The sequence below is a fragment of the Elaeis guineensis genome, chromosome 1, assembly GCF_000442705.2.
Source record: "Elaeis guineensis isolate ETL-2024a chromosome 1, EG11, whole genome shotgun sequence".
NCBI lineage: Eukaryota > Viridiplantae > Streptophyta > Magnoliopsida > Arecales > Arecaceae > Elaeis > Elaeis guineensis.
In genome coordinates this window covers 130,320,454-130,341,842 of record NC_025993.2, presented here as the reverse complement: position 1 = coordinate 130,341,842, position 21,389 = coordinate 130,320,454, and positions in this window count along the sequence as shown.

Below are 21,389 nucleotides of genomic sequence, written 5' to 3'. Positions count from 1 at the left end.
ATAAAAAGTGGTCAAGTTATAAAAACTTTTCTTATATTTGTTATCAGAGCAAAAATAATTCAATTTTTTTTTTCTCTTCCTTATTTTTTGTATCAGAGCAATATGTAAATAAAAAGAATCTTTTTTTCTCTCTTCCTTATTTTGGTATCAAAGTCAAGATGAAAGTATCAGAGCAAGAATCAAAAATAGATGTATTAGAGTATTTTGTAAAATCAAAAATAGATATATCAGAGTATTTTGATATCAAGACCAAGATGAAAGTATTAGAGCAAGTAGATGTATCAGAGTATTTTACAAAAATATAAAAATGAAAGTAAAGATAAATGTATCAGAGCAAAAATAGATGTATCAGAGCAAAATTCAAGAAAATTCACAAAAATTCAAGATGGACTACCTTCTCCCCCTTTTTGACATCATCAAAAATAGACTAGAGAGAGTAAGATTTTTAATGAGCTATGATGGTACATCAGGTATCAGAGTAATTTTAAATGTAATAGATATTCATTCATTCACATATAAACAGAGATTGGCCATATAAAGTAATGATAATAGATAACCTCATATATTAATTACAACAAAATAAGAGGTTACAAGAGTCAAGTACATTCATTCATTACAATGATCAAGTCATAATATGTATCTATAAGCATAAGGCTCTCATACATTTAACTACTAAAACAAAATACAACAACTAGGTAGTATGTAACCTAAAATTGCTAATACAAAATGATCAGATCAGGGAGCATGGATATCGATCTCAAGATCATAACAACTGAAATCGAATCAGCCTTGACCTCGATTGGATGGTCTGGTCTGAATAGAAGATGTCGAAGGATGGAAGGCGATAGGCTGAACAAAAGTGGGCTCACTGGATACGGAGGGTCTAGACTGGAGCTGAGTCCTAATGGCATCTAGCTAGGACAGAACTCCTCTCACTGAAACTCTGAGCTCCTCAAGATCAAAAGAAACAAAGTTCCTCGAATCTCTGATATCAACATGAATCAGCTCAAGTGTCGATTGAAGCAGGCTATAGAGTCTCTCTACATCTCGAGCTAGATCAGCTAACTGAGGTGAAGAGCTACTCGATGTGCTCGCTCCTGCTGCTAGTGAATCCAGTATCAGTCTGATCTTCCTCTCAATATCAAAGATCCTATCACTGAACCTGAGCATAGAGCTCTCTACACTCTCTAATCAGGAGCTCAGGTCAGTCAGTAGCTATACCAAGGAAGAAATGTGCGGCACGACTGAGAGATCTGATGAAGAAGTAGAAAATGAACTCGACTGAGGTGGGGATACTGCTGCTGCTGCATCTGCTGGAGGATCTGCTGTTGACACTACTCAAACTGTTGAAGCTACTGAAGGACCTACTCTTGGAACTGCTGCTGCTAGATGGAGAGAATACCTGCTACCTACTCAGCTAGCAATTTCATCTTATCCTCTCCCAATCTAAATGATGATGGTACAGCACAGCTTATAAATGGGGGTGCACTGATTAAGGGTCCTGCCTCAGGCTCCGATACAAAGTGAATATCAAGGCTTTGCCTGGGCTCAGGTGGTGATGAGGGATCCTCCCCCTCAGCACGCTCCTCCTCCTCCTCCTCGACTGCAGCTTTTCATCCCTTGGGCCAACGACCATCCATTCTGATAAATCTCTTACGTCGAAGAGAGTGGTCATTATAGGTGTTAGTGTTCGATAATCTGCAAACAATCTCTCCCTCAAAGCTCACTCTAAACTCCCTAAATATCACTGTAAGAGCCATACCATAGGGCAAGAGAGCCTTGGATCTGTTTAAGGCCTCCCTCAGACTCGGAGACTACATGGTGCATCAAACAGATATCTCTACCAGTCAACAAATCATATCTACCCCCTCTGGAGAAGAAAATCTTGAAAATCATGTGGTGGAGCAATCTTATCTCCACGCTCAAATCCTTAACCTCAATTTTCATGAACCCCTCCACATCCTCTCTTCCTAAAATGATCCTGAGCCCAATTTCTTTCCTTGGAAGCTCATCGAGGCAACTACCTTCATAGGGCATTTGAAGAAGTCTACCCAGCCTAGGAGCATTTAGTATAATTTGGACACCCTTAACTATTGATCTTAAAACTCCATTAGTAAAAACTAGATTAGAATAAAACTCCTTGACCAGATCAATGTATACGGGCTCAGACAAACTACAGAAAAATCTCCACCCTTGTTTGATTATTTTTTCACGAATAGGAAATCCATCACTTCTTAAGAATCGAAAATCCATATTTCTTCTCAAAATAATCTTTCTTGCAGACAGAGGGATCTTACTTGGGCTTATGGGTGGAGAGGCTTGAACTGAAACTTGAGCATTCCTTTTCTTTTTTTCTTTAGCTTCCAAAGGCCTCACAAACTTCCTTCTTTGTAGCAACTGCATCTTGAGGGCCATTGTCCCAATGAGAGCAAGAGAACCGGTCAAGAGAATAGAGGAGGGTGAAGGATGGATGGAAATGAAGAGAAGTAAGAGATTTTGAGATGATTGTCTCAGATTTTGGAGATTAGGGCTTTAGGTTTTGATGGAGAGCAAGAAGGAGAGGGTTTTTATCAAAGATATGCTAAGAGGATATGTTTACCTTAGATTTTGAGGTAGAAATCAGAGATTTTTAGGCAGATAAGGGGATTGATTTGGGAGATTGTGGTCAGTGGAGAGTTTGGAGAAGGATTTCGGTATGGAATGAGAAGAGGAAGAAGAAGCATAGTAATTGAGTCACCCTACTTAGGTTTTAAGTGAGAAAATTAAATGGGTTGGCCTATACAAAATCTACTTACCCGATCAATTGGGACACCCCGAGGGTCATCCCATCCAGAAAAAAATCAGACGATGAAAGAATAATTCAAAAATAAAAAAAATCAAAAGAAAAAAAACTAAAAATACTTGTATCGACTTGAGATGATCATGTAGAGTTCAGATAAATTTTGGTATGATTTTTGATAGAGAATTTCAATAGAAAAAATTAGAGATCATATCTGAATAATAGTAATAATTTTTTAATTGACTTGAAATAATCCCAAAGAAAGATAGATACCTTCCAAAATTAAGATGATGAAGTCAAGAGATTTTGGATAGATTTTGAGAGTAAAATTATGATTGAAGATCGAGTAAAAGGATCTAAGGTGCCCAATTCTCTTTTAATTTTATAAAATTTATTTTAATTTAATGCTTTAGTAAAAATATCAGCTAATTACTTTTCAGTATTTATGTATTCAAGTGCTACATCATTATTTTGGATATGTTCTCTTATAAAATGATGTCTAATTTTAGTATATTTTGATCTAGAGTGTTGGAATGAATTTTTGATCAAATTAATGGTACTAATATTATCACATCTTATGAAAATATTTTTAAGTTTAATTTTAAAATCTATGAGCTGTTGCTTAATTCACAAGATTTGAGCACAGCAACTTCTGACTACAAGGTACTCAACCTCGATCGTAGACAATGCCATCGAATTTTATCTCTTGCTAAATCAAGAGATTAAGTTCACTCCTAGAAATTTGTAAGTTTCACTAGTACTTTTTCTATCTAACCTACATCCAGCAAAATCTGCATCTGAGTAACCTATTAAATCTATAGAAGATTGCTTAGAGAATCAAAGTCCTATATTTTGTGTTTCTTTTAAGTATTTGAAAATTTTTTTAACAGCATTTAAGTGAGCTTCCTTAGGATTTGACTGAAATCTAGCACACATACATATACTGAATATTATATCAGATCTACTGGTAGTAAGATATAACAAAGAACCTATCATACCTCTATAAAGCTTTGAATCAACATTCTTGCCATGTTCATCTTTATCCAATTTGCAGGAAGGGGTCATAGGAGTACTTACACTTTTGGAGCTTTCCATTTCAAATTTCTTTAATAGTTCTCTTGTGTACTTACTTTGGGTGATGGAGATCCCTTTCTTCATTTGCTTGATCTGGAGTCCGAGGAAGAAGGTGAGTTCTTCCATCATGCTCATCTCGAACTCCTCCTACATGAGCTTGACAAATTATTGGCATAAAGCTTCATTAGTAGACCCAAATATAATATCATCAACATATATTTGTATAACTAATTTTTTTTTTTAATAAAAAGAGTTATATCTACTTTTTTTCTTAAAAAATTATTTTCTAGTAAGAAATTAATCTTTCATACCAAGCCCTAGGGGTTTGTTTTAAACCATATAATGCTTTGTTTAACTTGAATACATGATCTGGATATTTATGATTTTCAAAGTCTGAGAGTTACTCTACATATACTTCTTGAGCAATATAACTATTTAGAAAAGTACTTTTAACATCTATTTAAAATAATTTAAAGTTCATGAAATATACATAAGCAAGCAGCATTCTTATGACTTCTAGCCTAGCAACAGATGTAAATATTTCATCAAAATCAATTTTTTTTTATTGATTATATCCTTTAGCAACTAATCTTGCTTTATTTCTGATTACATTATCATCTTCATCTAATTTATTCCTATATATCCATTTTGTTTTGATTATTTGATGATTTTTAGATCTAGCAACAAGAGTCCATACATTATTTCTTTCAAATTGATTTAGCTCTTCTTGCATAGCAATTATCCAGTTATGGTCCTGTTCAGTTTCTTCTATTATTTTAGGTTCTAGGTGTGAAATAAAAGCTACATAATTACATACATCTCTAAAAGAGGATCGAGTTCTTACCCCTTGTGTCGGATCACCAATGATTAATTCTTTGAAGTGATTATGGACATACCTCCATTTCTTTAGAAGATTACTTGTATCTTGAGGTTGTTCTTGAATGTTTTGATCATTGATGCTCTCATTCTCATATTTTTCTTTCAATTATTCTTTGTTTCACTCGTTTGAGTTATTGATTGTGAGCTCTTTCATTCCTTCTTCTATGATACCTGCATCATCAGCACCTTCTCTCTTCTTTGATGGAAGATTATTAGCTTCATCAAAAACTACATGAATTGACTCTTCCACTACTAGTGTTCTTTTATTAAAAACTTTAAAAGCTTTACTAGAAGTGAAATAGCCAAGAAAGATAGCTTCATTAGATTTAGCATCAAATTTATCTAAGCTATTTTAGCCATTATTTAAAACAAAGCAACGGCAACAAAAAATATGAAAATATCCTATGTTAGGTTTTTTACCTTTTCATAATTCATATGGTGTTTTCTTTAAAATTGGTCTTATTAAAGCATAGTTTAAGATGTCATAGCTGTGTTGATTGCTTCTACCCAAAAATATTTTAGGAGCTTGCTTTCACATAGCGTGGTACGGACTATTTTTTCAAAGGTTCTATTTTTTCTCTCTACTACTTCATTTTGTTGTGGTATTCTAGATGTTGAAAAATTACGATCTATACCTTTTTCATCATAAAATTTTTCAAAATCTTTATTTTCAGATTCAGTGCCATAATCACTACGAATTGAAATAATTGGTAAACCTTTTTCATTTGAAACTTTTCAGCAAAACTTAGAAAATACTGAAAATACTTCATCTTTAGATGCTAAAAATAAGATCCAAGTAAAACGCAAAAAGTTATCAATAATTATAAAACCATATCTTTTACCTCCTAGACTAGTTATCCTTATAGGACCAAACAAATCCATAGTAAAAATTCTAAAGGTTTAGAAGTTGAAACAATGTTCTTAGATTTAAAAGAAACTCTTGTTTGTTTATCTAATTGACATGCATCATAAATTTTATCTTTGTCAAAATTTATTTTTGGCAAATCAAAAAGCAAATCTTTTTTAATAATTTTAGATAGTGTGTGCATACTAATATGTGTAAGCCTACGGTGCCAAAGCTAACTAGTCTCATTGATTTTAGCATTCATGACCACAAGACATTGCATGTTTTGTATAGAAAGATTATCCAAATTAATCATGTAAATATTGCCATGTCTATGTCCAATGAATCTAGTGCTATCATCAAAAGGACTAGTTACAATACACATAGATGATTTAAAAACTACTTAGTAACCTTTATCACATAATTGACTAATGCTTAAAAGGTTATTCTTGAGACCATCTACAAGTAACACATTTTCAATACAAATGGAGGGAGTGATCCCAATATTACCAATGCCGATGATTTTTCTTTTGTCATTATCTCCAAAGGTGACCATCCCTCCATTTTTAGCTTCTAATGTGATGAATTGAGATTCATCACCGATCATGTGTCTTAAGAATCTACTATCAAGATACCACTTTCATTTTATCGCTTGGGATGCAAGACACACCTGCACACATAAAGTCAAGTTTTAACTTTAGGTACCCAAACTAACTTGGGTCCTTTGGGGTTAGTCACAATGGTTCCTTTTGGAACCCATATTTTCTTAACATTTGTATCAATAAATTTGTTTGATGAGCATGTATAAGTTTTATGTCCTACTTTGCCATATTTAAAACAAGTAATATTTGATAATTTGCTCATGGATGCATTAACAAAAATATTTTTTAAAAATTTTTATTTTCTAAGAGTATTATAGCCAAGTCCGACTTTATCATACACAGCTCTTTGACTATCAATAATCATTTGAAGTTTTTTAAACATAGAGTAAATTTATCAATTATTGATTTCAATTTGGTTACTTCTTCCTTTAGATCATGATTTTTCTTTATAAGAGTTTTGTTTAAGTTTGAAATTTCATCTTTTTCTTTCAATAGAGTTTGATACTTTATTTCTAACTCTTTATTTTTGCTATCTACTTCTTTCTTTTCTTTAGCTAATGCTTGATTTTTCAATTTTAAATTTTTATTTTTCAATTCTAATTTTCTTAGATCATTTAAAAGTTCATGAAAAGCTTCTTGTAGTTCATCATAAGAAAATTTATTTTGAGTTTCAGGGGTTACCTCATTTTTATGTGCCATAAGGCATAGGTTGGCTTTTTCATGAGATTCTTCATCTGTGGTGGAGTCATCACTGTTACTCTATGTAGCCATCATTGTCTTTTTTTTTAACTTCTTCTGATCTTTCTTGAGCTGAGGACAGTCCGATCTAAAGTGACCCAGCTTCTTGCATTCATAACAGATGATGGGCTACTCTTTTTCTTTACTTGGCTTCTCCTTAGCTGGTGGTATTCTCTTGATCCCTTGTCTTCTTTTCTTCATGAAATATCTAAATTTTTTGATGATTAATACTGGGTCCTCATCTTCTTCACTATTTTTTGATTTTTTTCAATCTTCTTCTTCTTGCACTATTGTTTTGAGAGCAATTGTCTTCTTTCTTTTGATCCCTTCTTTAGAATGTTGCTTCATGGTCAGCTCATGGATCATGAGGGATCCAAGTAGCTCCTTCAAAGATAGAGTGTTTAAGTCCTTGACTTTTTGAATCGTAGTGACCTTTGCCTCTCACGATCTTAGTAGAGACCTAAGCACTTTTCTCACAAGATCACTATTAGAATAACACTTACCAAGATTTTTTAGACTATTTATGATGTCAGTGAAATGAGTAAATATTTGTATTATAGACTCTTCAGGTTTCATTTTAAATAATTCATAGTTGTGCACAAGCATATTAATTTTAGACTCTTTTACTTGATTTATACTTTCATGTGTAAATTCTAACCTATCTTAAATTTTTTTAGTTGAATTGTAAATAGAAATATGGTTGAATTTATTTACATCTAAAGTACAATATAAGATATTTATAGCTTTAGCATTGAGCTGAGCTATTTTCTTATCAAATTCATCCCATTCACCTTCCGACTTAAGGAGAGACACACCATCAATCAATTTTGTGGGTGTATGGGGTTCATTTACTATGATGCTCCACATATCATAGTCAAGTGCTTGGATAAAAATTCTCATCCGAGCTTTTCAATAGATATAGTTGGATCCATTGAAAAGTGGAGGTCAGTTTGTGGATTGCTCCTCGGCTAGAGATGTGCTAAATTGGACTGCCATAGATCTTTGGCTCTTGATGGTTAAATCAAGCAAAGACTAGAGCATTGGGCTCTGATATCACTTGTTGCTCAAATATGAAGCTCAAGAGGGGGGGGGGGGGTGAATTGGATCTTTTTAAAATTTTATGATTAGTGTACTCAAGTAATGTGCTATACTTGTTTAGTAGAGTGAATTGATTAGCTAAAAAAATAAAATCAACCACAAATGACAAGTAAGCAAGTATAAAGCACAATGAATGAATAAAGAGATGCAACCATAATAAATACAAGAGATTTATAGTGGTTCAATACCAATCTTGCATCTACATCCACTCTCCAAGTCTCTACTTGAAAATTCAATCTACTAAAATGATTACAAGATACAAAATATCAGATAATACCGACTCTTGCTATTCAAATAAGAATACTTATTTTTTGGGTACAAGCCAACCCACACACACTCTGATTTCAGGTTCAGATCAACCTATCTGAGTTTTGGAACCTTCCAAAACTCAAAACCCAAAATACAATAGCAAGTGAATAGTATACAGAAATTTCAGTATAACAGCCCCTTAAATAAGCACAATAAATATAGTAAAAATATAATACTCAAGGAGAAGAAGCTTTTTCTGAAAATTCTTAAATGATTGGCATACTTGAATGCAGTTGGAGAGTGGTTGGTGAGCTGATTGATTACTTCTTTCCTCTCTTTTTAGGAATTTTTTCATTTTCATGAATGTAAACTTGAATGCATGAATCTTTTGTTGATTTCGCACCTCTATAGAGCATTTATAGCCTTCATTTGGACTTGAGAGTGTCTTAGTGTTGGTTAGGAGATATTGGAGAGTGTTTAATGTGCATTAAATACATCAAAAACAGACTGAAAACTAGTCGTTATGAGATTCGCTTAGAATGGGACGTCCCATGGGTCATCCCACTATGACTGAAAAGTCTCATGGGTCACCTCATTTGGCCAGTCTAAAAAATAGATTCTCTATTTTGGTCTCAAGATTTCAGGGGTCGTCCCATGGGTCATCCCACTGCATGTCATAAGCCAAAAACAAAGCATGCCGGCTATCCAATGGAAGGGGATGACCCAGTTGGATCGTTTCATTTTATTTCAATCTAATTTTTTATATATTTAAAGTTTGAAACTTACCAAAACACTGCCAAATATTTTTAAATAAATTTAAATCAATTTGATACTTTCAAAAGGCTTCAAAAAAAGCTTCAACTTGCAGAAACATCAACTTTAGCATACTTGATGGAGCTTTTCAAACTCAATATTTTGGACTATCTAAAACATCACTAAAATATTTTTCAAGGATCAAAAACTCATTAGCAATCCCCTTAAATAGTTTGTGATCATCAAAATCAATTTTTGAAGCAACAAAGATTCAATCAACCTAAGTTCTTAATGAATCCTCATGGAAACTCCTTTCTATCATTCACACCTACCATGGCCATGGACTTTCGAACTCAATTTTATGATTCTCATAGGACTTCTTCCTAATTATCAGGATCGATAGATTTCATATAGGTGCACATCTTATTCCTACAATAAATCTACTGTAGCCAAATACACCTTAAGGCTCTATATGACTGAGAGATCAAGTTATAATGTAGTCAAACTACAGCAATCTCATTATGAATAGCTGAGACATCGTAGGTCGAAGAACTATTCACATTACTACAGCATCGAGTATATCACGATGAAAGGATAGATATCCAAGTGACTACTCGTGTTGGCCACATCCAGCACCCTTATTTTCTAACAAGCACCTGCACTCTCGCTCAATATCTTGACACTGTAGATTCGAGACTTATCTATTCATAAGAAAGTGATTCATGCACTAATCTATTTGAATCGATCACCATCTCCGTGATGATCCTACGATCGAAAGTAATTTATGAATTAACCACCAATGATAGATGCCTCAAATTCTCAACTTTTGATAATATATATCATCATCTTGTTAATTTATTAGACGATTCATAGACACAGTATACAATACGAATGGATAAATAATCTAAATTTTATTTTATTATTAAGTGAAGATTACAAACTATGCCTTTAGAATGGTTATATGTGTTGGCCTAATTGACTTCTAGGGCGTACATTTAACACGTAGGATTGGCACCAATACAAAAAAGATAGAGAAGCTATTTTTTGACCTTGCAGCTTGAGCTGACTCAAAAAATCCATGAGTCAACTCATGAGAATCTTGAGTCGACTCAAGAATTTGATGAGTCGACTCATCAACTCTAGACAGCTCTAATGGTTAATTTTTAGAACTCCATAGAATTGCTTCAGAAAGCTCCGAATGGCTAGTTCTCACCCTTCAATGGCTATAAATCCATTTTTAGTGATCCTAACTTGGATTAGAAGGGTTCTAAGTCCCTATTAAAGCAAGAAAATAAATAGAAAGACAAGAACAAGAAGAGAAAAATCAAATGCACATTGAAAAAGAAAAATCAGCCTTCAAGAGAGCTTTTAAGAGCATTTACTCCACTTCAACCACTCCTATTGCTGTGCATTCAAGTCTTCCTCAAGAGAAAGAAGAGAGCTCCAGTTCCAAAAAGGGCTTCTTAACTTGGACATCTTTGTTTCTATATCAGCTCATTAAAAGAGTTTATGATTGTATTTAAATTTTTGTACTTATATTTTCTGTATATCAAGTTTCAATTAGGATTGAAACTTGGGAAATAGGCTCATCCAAGCTTTGAATTAGATTTATACAAGCCTAGAAGTGGCTTGGAGATAGATTTTGATTGTTGAGCCTTTTAAACTAACTAGATTTAGGTTATAAATCCAAAAAATAATCTTGCTGTAATCTATGGATTATAGTGAAATTTTCAAGAAGGTTGCTTGGGGAGGAGACATAGGTGTTGAAAATTGATACTGAACTACTATAAAACTCTTTGTTTGTATATGCATGATCTTATTTATCCTTTGCATTTATTTTTTGCTCATTAATTCACTACACTTATAGCATATATATTTCTGTTCCACACATACTTATTTGAATTCCTAAAAGTTTTGAAAAATCCAGTTCACCTCCCATCTTGTGTTGCATCTTTGGGCAACAACATCTAATGAGCAATCAAGAATATTAATGATCCTTTTCAGATTTGAATGAAAGATTATCATAAATTATTATGTTAGATGTATGCCTTAGAAGTCTGATTGGCTGACATATATATATATATTCTAGGGACATAACTTTGTAATTGATATTTTGAAATAAATAAAATTTAAGTTATTTTTTTCATTCATGTTGTGTATAAATTATGTCCATGAATCATCTGAGAAATTAGTAGATGATGATAGATATTCTCTAGAGTTGAGAATTTAAGGCACATATCTTTAATTATTAATTTTTAAATTTTTTCGATCGATAGATTGTCATAGGGATAGTGACTAATCTGAAAAGATCGATGTATGAATCACTTTTTTTTATGGGTAGATGAGTCTCAAATCAACAGTGTGGGGATATTGGAGTGAGGGTGTAGATGCTTGATAGAGATGAAGGGTACTAAGCATGACTAACATGAAAAGTCATTAGGATGGCTACCCACTCGTCGGTGATTTACTTAGAGTTGCAGTAGTGTACATAGTTCTTTGATCTATGATATCTCGGTGATTCACAATAGAGTTGCTATAGTTTGACTGTATAATTATTTGGTTATCTAGCTATTTAGAATCTTACAATGTATGATGGCTACAATAGATCCAATGGAGGAATAGGGTGTGCACAAAGATGAGATATGTTGATTCTGATAAATAGGGAGAGATCCTATGCAGTTCATAAAATTGAGTCCTAAAATCTATAATCATGGTACGTAAATAATGGAAAGAAGTTTTTATAAGATTTCATATAGACTCAAGGTGATTGAATCTAATATGTAACAGACGAACGGGTTTGATAAGTTATCCTTGACCTATGTCTTGTCGGAACTCACGACAGAAGAGCCAAACTACATGATAACTGTATCTAGAGATTCAATATTTTATTCTAATAGGTTGCCATTACATATTGCTAGGTGTCATTGATAGATTGTGAGACTCATCGAGTGTCATCCTGATGATCGATGACTCTTGATGGATAGAGTTGGAATCATTCCAATCCATTAAAAGGAGTTTCAATGATATTGTGATAGGAATCACAATATATCTCACTACCAGATAGAATAGAATCATGAGATCACACACAAAAGAGATCTTTATTCAATTAGATAGTTGATTAGCAATTATGAATCGCTATTGGATCTAATTATCAATATGATTGATGATTGATCTAGTACAAGAGTTGCAATAAATCAATTCGCTAAGTGCTAATAAATTTATAGAGGATTTACTTACAATTATATTGCAATAGGGCTCAATTTGATTAAGTAATAGGGTTAGAATTAAATCTAATTGAATTGAATTTGATTTGATTTAGATTTGATTGGATCAAGCTCTATTGGATTATAAGATGACCTTATATCCAAGAAATCAATTCCTAGTTTGATAGGGTTTAATCTAACAAATTTTCTAATTGAATTTCTAATTAGGCTAGGACCTAATTAGTTAATTGGTTATAACTAATTCTTAAGTTAGTTAGGATTGATTTAAGAATTGATTAGAGATTAAATCAAGAAACAAAAATCCTAGTTGGATTGGGACTCATTCTTCTTGCTCACCTACCCCATATTCCATGCCACCTAGCTATCTCACACGCCCCTTCTCTCTATATTTTTGCATGAAGAAACCGCCCCCTTCCTAAGCCTTATCAGATAAGGCTTTCAACCTTATCCATAATCTTTTTGTGCGCCTATTTAAGAGGGGTCTTGGGCATGTAATAATAGATAGATTTTAGCATGAAAATCAGAACATCACCATGGAAATTCTATTTTAGGACGTGAAGAAAAATAAGAGAGGCATCGCACCTCTCTTCGGCATGAGAAAAAATAGGAGAGGCACTAATTCCCTTAATGTCTTCTCTTGGGCATGATATCTAGGGCTTTATCCTAGGCTGGGGTGGGATTTTAGGAAGAGAGAAAAGAAAAGAGAAATGATTCTTTAGATTTCAATCTTCTCTTCATCTTTCTCCTATATTCCTTTTCTTCTCTAGAGAGTCTGAGAGATCCAAAGAAGGATTCGAATCAAAGAGATGTCTTCTACAAGAGAGTTAGCATCCTGATGAAGATGCAGGCCTCTGATCGGATCGAGAGCTTTGTGTGGATATCCATAGAGATCGAACACGTATGTGGCTCGATGAGAATCTCATCAGATAACCACAATCATCAGATTGCAGTGAAAGGCTACTCACGCAAAGGTATCGAGATATGATCTTGGATTTTTATTTTTGATTTAAATCTGATTTTATTTTAGAATCTCAAAAGCATGTGATCAATCCTATTGCATGTAGATTAGATCTACATCATGCATGTTAGATAGATTAAATTATTTAATTTAGGTCAAATTTTTGTTACACTGCATTTATGATTTTAAAAGTTAAAAATCTCCATACTTTGATTTCTGCATGCGTGTCCCCGGATGTGCGACATTTTTTAAGTGGTATTAGACCCATAGGTCATAATTCACATGCATTTTTAAGATTTGAAAATAATTTATTTAATGATGCATGAGATGCATGTTAATAAAACTAAAATTCCATGAGATGCATGTTGATAGATCTATGTTGCATGAGATGCATAGATCTGAAATACATGTTTTATGATCTGACTTTTATATGATACATGCATTGTATGCTTGATCTATGTAGCATGAGATATGTATGTTTAGATTTGAAAATTAGATTTAATAATTAGATTAGATCTAATTTAAAATATATAATGGATTAGTTCCTGATAATATATGAGATGTACGAAATTTATTTATGCATATGTGATATATGTAGATGTAGATTGATTTCTTAGTAGCTTAGTACTCTTTGAAAATCATAGTAAAGGCCATCCTACCATAGAGGACTATAGTAGAAGGGGCGCCTATATGAATCAAGAGGAAGAACCGCTAAAAGAAAAGAACTTATTTTTGTACAAAATCCTAGATCCAAAATCGTTTAGGATCTAAAATTGATGTATAAGATACATTATTAGATATTTAGATATGAAATAGTTTCGACATCTAAATCAAATCTTATTTCATAATGCACTTAATTAAAGATTTGAAATTAATAATTAAAGATCTAAAATTAAGTTAATCAGGTTTACGAGTTTTGTATAGTTCATTGATACACGTAGTGGTCGCACCGATTCACTACAACTCTTGATATAGGGTATATTATGAACTTAATTAAAAATGGTTGTGATTGCAATTCATAGTGAGGAACTGAAGCCAACTCAATCATGAATTGGTGGACCAATTTGGTATCTAAGGCAAGAACATAGATGGTGGTTATTTAATTAGGACTGTTGCCACAGGCAATAGGAAGCCTCCCACACATCTTATCTTACCTGACCATTTTGGAGATCAATTTTGATTTTATGGTGCTTAAGGTTGAGTCCACTTCAATTTACATTGCACCATGGGATCAATTTGGTGAGATCAAATCAGGATCTCTTTAGTGGATCCAATTTAATTATGGATCTATATGGGATGTAGTAAATAATTAAACCAAAGAGACCTAAATTAAAATCTCTTCAATAATATTAAGTCAAAGGATCTTCCACCATTGTAGAGTGTCGTGTCCTCTTTGATGTTGACTATTTTTGACTGGATACAGTGGGCAGTTGCATCAGGGGAGAAGCAACCACTCTATTTGTAGTAGGGTGGAGATGGGGTTGGACTTTAGATCTGTCGAGTGAGGATCCAATGACAGCTTCACTCATGCTCAATGGTGGGTTTGACTTAACTAAGGAATGAGGTCATGATCTATCAGGTGAGGTATCAAAACTTGGAGATCAAGTCTGCTGTAATTTGCTTGAGAAGTATTAGGCAAGAGTTGTTCACCTATTGGTTGACACATTGATCAAGATTGTCAGGTGAGATAGTGTACCAATTGATAGAACCGCAGTACCCACTAGAAATCTTAACTCATGAAGAAATTTTTGCTTCTTAACCTGAGGAGTGTTAAGATCCGAAGAAATAGTGAGAGCTCCAAAAATTAGTGGGAGCTAGGTTTGTTTGTAAATAAATTTTTTAAAATAAACTAAAATCAATTACAAAAATCTAACTAAAAACTTCTTCTCTCTGTAGAAAATTGTCTGCTTCTCGCATCTTAAAAATTAACTAGTTGTTAGGTTCTAGCTGTAAGGATTGGCTAAAGGACTTGAAAGATGTTTTGAGTTCCAAGAAGGTAGGTTGTGTCTTAGACCAGAAATATTGATAGAGATCCTGAAGAGTTTAAAAGATACACCTTCAGAAGGTATGTCGAATCTACTCATGATTGTGACTAACCTAACGATTTCTTCTACTACCAGTTGGGTAATAGACTTTGGTTCTAGTGTACACTTGTGCACTTCAATGCAGGATCTTAAGGAATGTAGAAGGTTGAGGCTAGGAGAGATGACCCTACAAGTAGGTAATGGAGCAAGAGTTGCTTCTATGACCGCAGGGACTAATCCTCTTCGACTACCATCTGATTTCTGTCTAGAACTAAGAGACTGTTATTGTGTACCTAATGTGAGTAAAAATTTGATTTCTATTTTATACTTAGCACAGGATGATTAAATTAGTTTCAATAAGGATTATTGTACCATTTATTTTAAAAATAAAATGGTTGCATGTGGTTACTTGATCAACAGTCTCTATCATTTACATGTTGATGCAGATGAATCAATTAATTTATCTGAGCAAATTGTAAGTGCCGTTGGATCTAAGAGATTTAAAGATGAGGTTAACCAAAAGTATGTGTGGCACCTTAAGCTAGGTCATATCGAAGAAGAAAGGATTAATAGACTGGTAAAAGATGGTCTTATAGACTCATTCTCAGATGAGTCGTATCCAGTCTGTAAATTCTGTCTTTAAGAAAAAATGACTAAGCTACCCTTTGTGAGATATGAAGAAAGAATTATTGAGGTACTGGCTCTGGTACATAGTAATGTGTGCAGCCCATTTGATGTATCGGCTAGAGAAGATTATCTCTATTTCATTATCTTTACTAATGATTTTTTATGGTACAGATGTGTATTTTTTATGAGACAGAAATATGAAGTCTTTAAAAGATTCAAAGAATTCAGATGTGAGGTAGAAAAGTAACTGAAAAATTACTTAAGATACTTCGATCAGATTGAGGAGGAGAATATTTGAGTGAAAAATTTTTTAGTTACCCCAAAAAAAATGATGTAGTCTCTTAATGGACTTCACCTGAAACACCTCAGCTCAATGAGATTTCAGAATAGAGAAATCAGACTTTATTGGATATGGTTCGATCTATGATGAGCTTCACTGACCTTCTTTTATTTCTTTGAAGACACACTTTACGGATTGCCACTTAATTAATATGATTCTCTCTAAATCTGTTCCTATCACATCATATGAGATATGGCATAATAAGAAGCCAAATTGTAGTTATCTCCAAATTTGAAGATGTTTGACCTATATCAAATAGCAACAGACAGACAAGTTAGAGACTAGATCTATAAGAGATTATTTTATAGGATACCTAAAAGAGTCTTTAGAGTACTACTTTTTTTTCTCAGAGGATTATAATATGATTGTGAGCCAACATGCCAAATTTTTAGAAAGATATTTTATCCAGAATGGAGGTAGGAGAAAAATTCAGCTCAAAGAGAGTGTCTCTGAAGAGCAACGAGCCGTAGGGCTTGTGGAACCCGTTCCACCTCATAGATCCACTAGAATCTCATATCCTTCTGAAAGATATATGAGTATGCTCGAAGAGGATGTAGAGGAAGCATACCTCATGGGTGATATAGACCATATTGATGATCTTAAAACCTATGATGAGATGATGTTAGACATCGACTCTGAGAAGTGGTTGGAAATGATGAGGTGAGAGATTGACTCAATGCAAACCAATCAGGTCTGGACCTTAGTAGATCCACCAGCAGGAATAGTTCTTATTGGATGTAAATGGATCTTTAAGAGAAAGATTGATTTGGATGAAAAGGTGGAGACCTTTAAAGCTTGACTCGTGGCTAAAGGTTATAGTCAATATGAAGATATTGACTATCAGGAGACCTTCTCGCCAGTTGCCATGCTGAAGTCCATTCAAATACTGCTTGCTATTGCAGCAGCTCATGACTATGAGATATGATAGATGGATGTGAGAACTACCTTTCTAAATGGATATCTTGATAAAGATATCTATATGGAACAGTCTTTGGGTTTCACGTCCAGTAATGGAGATCACAAGGTCTGCAAGTTGCAAAAGTCCATTTATGGACTAAAGTAAGTATCTTAGAGTTGGAATACTCGATTCAATGATGCGATCAAATCATTTAGTTTCATCAAGAATGAGGAAGAATCATGTGTGTTCAAAAAGATCAGTGGGAGGACTGTCATATTTCTTGTATGGTACATGGATGACATCTTCTTAATTAGGAATGATATTTTCATGATGATTTTTGTGAAAGTTTGGTTGTCTAAAGAGTTCTTCATAAAAAATTATGGAGAAGCATCCTATATTCTGAGAATAAAGGTTTATAGAGATAGATCTAAGAGGATGCTAGGTTTGCCACAGCGATTGTATATAGAGCAAGTGCTGAAGCAGTTCAGCATAGAAAACTTCAAGAGGGGTCTGTTACTCTTCAGGTATGGAGTTCATCTCTTCAAGAAGCTGTGCCCTAGCATATCTGAGGAGATTCAGCGTATGAGCAAGATCTCTTATGCTTCGACTATAGGAAGCCTCATGTATGCTATGCTATATACTCGAACTGATATCACTCTTGCTATAAGTGCCACAAGCCAATATCAGTCAAATCCAGATGAGAAATACTAGATTACTGTAAAAAATATTCTTAAGTACTTAAGAAGGACTAAAGATCTCTTCTTGATCTTTGGAGGAAAAGTCCTGTGGGTACAGGGATACATAGACTCAGACTTTATGTCTGACATTGATGATAGAAAGTCTATATCAGGTTTTGTGTTTCTGTGTAACGGTGATGCAGTAAGTTGAAAGAGTTTCAAGACATCGATTATTATAGATTCCATCATGGAGGCAGTGTACATTGCCACATCATACGCTACTAAGAAAGAATTCTGGTTCAAAAAGTTTGTTGTCGAGCTAGATGTGATACCATTAGATGCTGTTTCACTCTTCTGTGACAACAATGGTGCTATAGCACTCACTATAGAATCTAGATCTCATCAGAAATTTAAGCACATTGAGCGACGATTCCATCTTATTTACGAATATCTCGAGAAGAAGTTCATTGAGGTGTAGAGAGTAGACTCCACAGAGAATGTGGTTGACTCGCTGGCCAAGCCGTTGAGCCAATAGAAGACTAAAGCTCACCATGAGAAGATGAAGCTTAGGTTTATGGCCAATTAGCTTTAGGTCAAGTGGAAGTTTATTAGATGTATGTCCTAGAAGTCAGATTGGCTGACACATGTATACATTCAAGGGAGTATAACTTTGTAATTGATAATTTGAAATAAATAAAATTTAGATTTTTTTTCATTCATGTTGTATTTAAATTGTGTCCAAGAATCGTTCAAAAAATTAATGGATGATGACACATATTCTCAAGAGTTGAGAATTTGAGACACATGTCATTAATTATTAATTCTTCAATACTCTCGATCGATAGTTCATCATAGAGACAGTGATTGATCCGGATAGATCATTGCATAGATTGCTTTCCTTCATGGATAGACAAGACTCGAGTCGATAGTGTGGGAATACTAGAGTGAGAGTATAGGTACCTGATAGAGATCAAGGGTACTGAGCATGACCAATATAAGAAGTCACTAGGATGGCTACCCACTCGTCGGTGACTTGCTCAGAGTTGTAGTGGTGTAGATAGTCTTTTGATCTACGATACCTCGACTGTTCATAATGAGGTTGCTGTAGTTTGACTGCATAATTACTTGATTACCTAGCTATTCGAAATCTTGTAATGTATGTTGGCTACAGTAGGTCCATTGTAGGAATAGGATATGCACCAAGATGGGATCTATTGATCCTGGTAAATAGGGAGAGGTCCTATGCAGTTTATGAGATTGAGTCCTAAAATTCATAGCCATGGTAGGTGAATGATAGAAAGGAGTTTCTATAAGATTTCACATGGACTCGAGTTGATTGAATCTGACATATGATAGATGAATGGATTTAACGAGTTATCCTTGACCTGTATCTTTTCAAGACTCACGATAGAAGAATCAAACTATATGGTAACTGCACCTAGATGTTCAATATTTTATTCTGTTGGGTTACCACTATATACTACTAGATATCACTGATGGATTGTGAGACTCAACGAGCATCATCCTGATGATCGATGACCCTTGATGGACAGAGTTGGAACCGTTCTAACCCATCGAAAAGAGTTTCGATGATATTATAATAGGGATCACAGTATATCTCACTATCAGATAGAATAGAATCTATGGGATCATACACAAAAGAGATCTTTATCTGATCAGATAGTTGATTAGCAATTATGAATCACTATTAGGTCTAATTATCAATATGATTGATGATTGATCTAGTGCAAGAGTTGCAATAAATCAATTCACTAAGTATTAGTAAATTTATAGAAGATTTATTTATAATTAGATTGCAATAGGGCTCAATTTGATTGAGCAATAGGGTTAAAATTAAATCTAATTGAATTAGATTCAATTTGATTTGATTTGGATTTGATTGGATCAAGCTCTATTGAATTATGAGATAACCTTATATCCAAAAAATCAATCTCTAAATTGATGGGGCTTAATCTAACTAATTTTCTAATTGGATTAGGATCTAATTAAATTTCTAATTGGGCTAAGACCTAATTAGTTAATTGGTTATAACTAATTTCTAAGTTAGTTAGGATTGGCCTGAGAATTGGTTAGAGATTAAACCAAGAAATAAAAGTCCTAGTTGGACTAGGACTCATTCTTCCTGGCCGCCTACCCTATATTTCATGCCACCTAGCTATCTCAGGTGCCCCTTCTCTCCTTATTTTTGCATCAAGAAATTGTCCCCTTCCTAAGCCTTATTAGATAAGGCTTTCAACCTTATCCAAATTCCTTTTGTGTGCCTATTTAAGAGGGGTTTTGGGCATGTAATAATAGATAGATTTAGCATGAAAATTAGAACATCACTGTGGGAATTTTGTTTCGGGGCGTGAGGAAAAATAAGAGAGGTGTCGCACCTCTCTTGGGCATGAGAAAAAATAGGAAAGGCGCTAATTCCCTTGATGTCTTCTCTTGGGTGTGATATCTAGGGTTTTATCCTAGGTTGGCATGGGATTTTGGGAAGGGAGAAAAGAAAAGAAAAAGGATTCTCTAGATTTCAATCTTCCCTTCATTGTCCTTTTATATTCCTTCTCTTCTCTAGAGAGTCTGAAAGATCCAAGGAAGGATTCGAATCAACCATCAAAGAGATGTCTTCTGCTAGGGAGCTAGCATCTCGATGAAGGTGCAGATCTCTGATCAGGTCAAGGGCTTCGTATGGATACCCGTAAAGGCCGAACATATATATGGCTCGATGATGTGGACCTCATTAGATAACCACGATCATCAAATTATGGTGAAAGACTATCCACACAAAGATATCAAGATCTGATCTTGAATTATCATTTTTGATTTAAATCTGATTTTATATTAGCATATTAAAAGCATGTGATCGATCGTATTGTATGTAGATGAGATCTACATCATGCATGTTAGATAGATTAATTATTTAATCTAGATCAAATTTTTGTTATGCTATATTTATGATTTTAAAAGTTAAAAATTTGCATACTCTGATTTTTGCATGCATATCTCCGGATGTGCAACATCTTTTAAAAGTTAAAAATTTTAAAAAATTCAATTCACCCCTCCTCTTGGGTTATATCTCTGGGCAATAACATCTAATGAGCAATCAAGAATATTCATGATCTTAGCATTCAATTGGGCTATTTTCTTCTTAAATTCATTTCAATCCTTTTCAGATTTGAATGAAAGATTATCATTAATTATTGTGGTGGGTGTATGTGATCCATTGATTGTAATTTCAAGTGCTTGAATATGTGCATGCATGCTTACATATTGAACCCATTAAAAAGTAGAGATTTGTTGGTGAATTATCCTTTAACAAAGGAGAGACTCATTTGGATTGCCATTGATCTTTTACTCCAAATAGTTAAATTAAAAGGGGCAGAAAACCAACCTATGATACCACTTATTGCCTATATATGACAACCTAAGAGGGCGGTGGAGGAGGGGGTTTTGGTTTCTTAAAATTTAAAAAATTTGGACAAGTATATGCATCAATTTTAGTGCTACTATATGGAAAGGAGGTGAACACAAAATGAAATAGCAGAGTCAAAACTAATAGATGCCAAGCAAGAGAGGAAATCAAAGTATAATTAAAAATACAGTAATTATCAAACTCAGT